This window comes from Echinops telfairi, unplaced genomic scaffold (genome assembly GCF_000313985.2).
Source record: "Echinops telfairi isolate 266 unplaced genomic scaffold, ASM31398v2 ScPeMD7_10;HRSCAF=50, whole genome shotgun sequence".
Lineage (NCBI taxonomy): Eukaryota > Metazoa > Chordata > Mammalia > Afrosoricida > Tenrecidae > Echinops > Echinops telfairi.
In genome coordinates, this window is record NW_022103907.1 from 5,020,615 (window position 1) to 5,026,209 (window position 5,595).

The 5,595-nt window shown below is 37.9% G+C and overlaps 1 protein-coding gene across 1 annotated transcript in view; it reads right to left on the minus strand.

Annotated features, from left to right (window-relative positions):
- The window catches only part of MEMO1 (mediator of cell motility 1), a 67,122-nt gene extending 65,605 nt beyond the window's left edge, over window positions 1-1,517 (minus strand). Inside the window, exon 1 of the mRNA XM_030884696.2 lies at window positions 1,434-1,517. The gene's annotated coding sequence lies outside the window, so the exon portion shown is untranslated. The remainder of the gene's footprint in view (window positions 1-1,433) is intronic.
- Between the last annotated feature and the right edge of the window lie 4,078 nt (window positions 1,518-5,595).

Below are 5,595 nucleotides of genomic sequence, written 5' to 3' on the forward strand. Positions count from 1 at the left end.
GAGCCATCTCTGAGGCAGGAACAGAGAGAATCCCCACAACCATCAAAGAAGAAAGGCCACTAATGGAGCATGTCCAAGATCTCTCTCTGCCTATGGTCCTGCAAGCCAAGATCAAAGGCACCAGCCTGGAGATCATGGAACAAAGTGAAGGAGCCAAGCCCAGTGAGACCAGTTGCCAAGACAAGGAGACCACGAGACACTGAGATGGAGCGGCAGGTGGGCTTCCGGGTCCACAGAGGCAGAGGCTAAGGGATCACATGACTGAGAGGCTAAGTACCAGAGAAAGACTTGGCTGCTGACCACGCAGAGATGTTGCTGTGGACCAATGCCTATATTCTTAATGTTTTCTTAACCCCTAATGTATCTGATCCTGACTTATGGTAGCCTGTTAACTTCCCTAATAAACCTCCATGGCTGCAAGTATTATCTGTGAGTTCTCTGTGGCCACGGCAACAAAACATCAGACCCAGCAGAAAAGGAGAGTGTCTTGAAAGGAACAGCTGGTGCTAGAATTAGGTTAATAGTGAGATGAGAGATAGAAGCATATCTGATATCTCCTTTGTACCAATTGGCCTTGGCCTGCCGTGGAAATAGATTCTTCTCCCTGCAGAAGCCAGGGGAGGTCAGATGTGGCCTTCCTGCCCATTTACCCAGTGGTGCCAAACATTTATTCCTGACATGAATTATTTAATAAGGGGTTACAAAAAAAAATAATAATAAGGGGTTACATTATTATTATCATCAACAGAGTACGAACTCAAAAATCAAATAAAAGATGGTTACTGTGAGAGAAATGGAACAAACTCCAGCCATTACTGGTCTCAGGAAAAATGTTAACATGGTAATGTGTTTTCACGGATAACATGAAGAATCATATCAAAACTAACTGGGTTCACACACACACACACACACATAAACACATTAACTGTGTATATGTTAAATTTGTACTTCTAAAAAGTGAATGCTGTAACACCCTCAAAGGCAAAATAATTGAAGATTTTTCCCATTAAAAATTGAATCTTCCCTACCCCTAATATCCTGCTCCATGTTACACTGTGCCATGTGTAAACATTTTTCCATTATAAATTTTAAATTGTCTAGATTAAAATAGGTCTTTTTAATAATTCAAATAGAACTTATTTTATAGGAATTATCACTGAAATCACCAATTTCAATCTATTTAACAACTTTATACTCTGAAAGTCAGTTTTATTACCAAGGTAAGTTTTAACGTTACTTCATCAAAGTAAATAAAGTAACCAATTTCTTTCTCCTTAAGTTAAAGTGAGCACTGGAATTAAGAAAATTACCTACTATATTTTTTTCAGCTCAACATAGCACTTGTTTTTTACTTCTTAGTTCAACTTGTAGATGTTCGTTCTGTATTCATAATAAACATATGAAAGATTCTGCATAAAGATATTAAAACTTACGGTGCAATAATAGCTCTAGCAGGTCTTTTTGTTGACTGTACTTGCGAAAGCCAACCTTCTAGCTGTGCATTCAGCTGAGGTCCTATAAAAAGAGAAAGGGAAAATTTGAAGCCAGGAAAATAACTGAGCAGATTATTTTTAAGTGCACCAAGCCTGCCTGCCTTAATCACTGCAATCACATATGTGGAGATCAGGTTTATACCCAATGACCTTTTCTTCCCACCCACTTCAACCCTCTACTCCTCCCATGATCCTATCAACTACCAATACTACTTCACCTCAAAAACCACAATTCCAAGTATATCATGCTCTTACTTCCTATCTTCCCAGTTTAATTCCAGAAATTTGTTAAATCCAACAGTTCTCATCATTTCCTACATTGTCCTTCATCTTCACCCCTTTCATTTCTTACCCAACCTGAGATTTCAACAATCCATCCACTAGAATCATTCCCAACGGTATAGCCTCATTCTTTGTTCCTCTTTCCCTTGACACAGTCAAGCCCTAGCTAAAACCAACTTCGTGTTTAAGTCAATGCCTCTACCAAAACAAATGAGAAACAAACTGCTATCAATTTGACATTATTAAAGAGAGATTTAAGCAGATCTCTAGAAATGCTCAAAAATCCATTTGCATTACCCTAGACAACTTGCTTTCCCACTCTTAAAGAATTACATCACTCTTCCTTTCCCCTTAAACCTCAAATATGTCCTTCATCCTCTTCTCACTCCTTGCAGGTGACTGTTTTCTTAATTCACCAAAGAAAAAGAGTGAAACTTAGCCTGGTCAACCATTCCAGTTTGCCAGGCCTTTCCAACTTTTAGCACTGTAAGTCTTACATCCCTGGAAACCTCTCCGTTCTAGGTAAACCTGGGCACTGGTTGCCCTAAATTCAAAAGAGAATTACTACCTCCTTTCTTAGAGATAACCACTTAAGAACTGGGTGCTTATTATCCCAGCATACTGTTACTATACATATATCCATAAATAATAGGGATATATATTATTATAATGGTATGCTCTGCATACCTGTTAATACAGTACAAATACTTCTGTACTTAATTTAGCCACTCAACATTTTAAAACTTCATTAATGTTGATATGTTGGTTTTAACTGACTATCAGAGTGGCCCCGAGCTCCAGTCAACACCATGAAGAAATGAACTGAACGACTGATTCATGGGGTTTCCCTGGCTGGTTTTTCAGAAGTGATCGCCAGGCTTTTCTCCTTGTCTATCTTGAGCTGGAAACTCTGCTAAGCTTATTGTCATTCAAACTCATTCTTTTGTAAAGCTGAATAGTACTGTACTGTATGAACATACCAACATTTATGTATTAATCCTCCCGCTCAGACATTTTAGTTCTTTCCAACATAAAATGCTACAAATCTGTTATACACATATGCTAAGAATTTCTATGCCAAAAATTCCAACAGCCTGCTTTACAGAAATGGAAAAACCAATCCTCGATTTTATATGAAATGACAAGTACCCTCAAGAAGCTAAAGCAATCCTGAATGACAACCACAAATTAGGAGGGCTCACAGTTCAGATTTTTTAAAATATGAAGGTGTCCTCAGTGTTGGGCTGCTAATGGCAAAGTCAGAAGTTCAAACCCACTAGCTGCTCCAAGAGAGAAAGTAGAAGACATCTCCTGTAAAGAGCCCGAGAAACCCTAGATAACGTTGAAGTCAACTCGATACCCTTGGGTTTGGGCTTTTAGATACAACTCCAGTAATCTAAATAGCCTGTTGCTGGAATAACCATAGACATATAGACCAATGAATAGAATGAACAGGAAAAAATTCACTAATCTAGAGTCAGTCAACTAGTTTTTGGCAAGGTTACCAAGTCTATTCAAAAGGGGTGGAAAGATTTTTTTCAACAAATGTTGCCAGAAAATGGAATTGCTACATGCAGAAAAATGAAACAGGATCCATGCCTCACAGCACACACAACAAATGCAAAAGTACGAAAGAACTAAATGTGCAAACAAAACCGTAAAATTATCAGAAGAAAATGAAGGGGCAATGCTGTCCAGCATAAGTTTTAAGAAGCAATTACTGAACATAACAAAAGCACAAATAGCAAAATCACTACCACTGCCATCAAACTGATTCTGACCCATAGGAGTTTCAATTTACAGTGACAGAAATATCATATAATTACTGTACGTATACATATATACACCTTGTGTCTACTGCATATATATCTGTATATAACAAACCACAGTTTGAGAGGCTTCCTACACACATCCCAACAATTTGCAGGATTAGTTTATTGGGTCGAAAGACTTGGGACAATAGTCTTAGAGTACAACTTATTTAACACATAGTACATAAGGATAACAGTGTTTTACATCTTAGTTTAGTGAGTAGTATAGGGAGTCCTAAAAGCTTGTGAATGGACTTTTAATATACAACTATTAGTCTCTACTCCTATAGAGAATATGATACTATTGACTCAAAAAAGACTCAAATGACTCAAAAAATAAATTAGTCCACAGGACTAATGGCCCACACAGATCACAGTTAAGACTGGAAACCAAAGAACTAGATAACATCCAGCTATTAACACAATTCTAACCACAGGGATGATGGTTAGAATGGAAGAAAAATGTGGAACAAAACTCAATTTTTTAAAAAAACCCAGACTTACTGTGCTGAGTAGCATTGAGTTGTTGAGTATAGAGGTAACAACACCCTAAGATACCTTTTAAAGCAGATCCCTGAAACATCCACAACTGAGGGTTTGTCTTTTTACCCCGTACTTTGAATTAGAATCACATTGTAACTAGATGCCTAAGTTGAGTCTTACATATTGCCAGGTGATACTTTTATACACATAAGAATCATCTGCGGACCTTGTTAAAATGTAGATTTTGAGTCATTATATCCTGGATAGAAATACAATTCGCAAAATGAGGACCTAATGTCGGGGGTTTAAATGGAGAGAAAATGTTTTGAGAAACGATGTACAAATGCGCTTTACACAATTGATGTGTGTATGGATTGGGATAACAGTTGTATGAGCCCCCAATAAAATGATTTTTTTAAAAGAAAAAATAAATTAAAAAAAAAAAAAGAAATACAATTCGCAGCAGGGGATGAACTTAGAATGAACTAGTTTGAAGTCCTGCTTTAAACTAGAAACTGGAGCTATTTCTTCAGTCATCTTTCACCATATAAGATATTGACTTACAAAATCACCATTTTCACCTATACGAAATGTGCTTCCTTAAACAATTAACTGTATGAAACAACGCAGTGATCTATTGTTATAACCTGTTTATAACAGGTTGCCATTAGTGTTTGTATCCATAGATAAGCATAAATAATAAGATTCTGCTGTTTAAATGTGTATAAATCAGTCAGGTTCTTAACCAAATAAAAAAGTAAGCATATCTCTAGAAAATGTGCACCTGCACTAAAATCTAGGACTACTACTCTTGAAAATAGTTGGCCATTTGTTAAGAGGACGACATTTCTCTTGTTATAAGATAAAACTCACCTTTTGTGAGTATTTGTGCTGCACAGTGTTGGTTAAACGGTTGTCCACATGTGTCAAGTTGACAGGCCTGAACTGGACATCCCCTTACAGAAGGGTCACGGGGAGATGAGCCAGTCAGGGTGCAGTGTAGCAACGATGAAACATACAATATTCCTCTACTTCTTAAATGTTTGCTTCCTCCCCACCCAACCCCCATCCTCCCACTATCATGATCCCAATTCTACCTTACAAATCCAGCTAGACCAGGGGATGTATACTGGTACAGATAGGAACTGGAAACACAGGGAATTCAGGTCAGATGGTCCTTTCAGGACCAGTAGTGAGAGTGACAATATGGGGAGCATGAAGGGAAGGTGGGGCAGAAAAGGGGAACTGATTACAAGGTTCTACATATAACCTCTTCCCTGAAGGACGGAGTGCTGAAGGGAGACGTTGGACAGTGTAAGATATGACAAAATAATAAATTATAAATGATCAAGGGTTCATGAGGAAGGGAGGAGCGGGGAGAGAAGGGGGAAAATGAGGAGCTGATACCAAGGGCGCAAGTAGAAAGCAAATGCTTTGAGAATGATGAGGGCAACAAATGTACAAATGTGCTTGACACAATAGATGGATGTGTGGATTGTGATAAGAGTTTATCGAGCATCCAATAA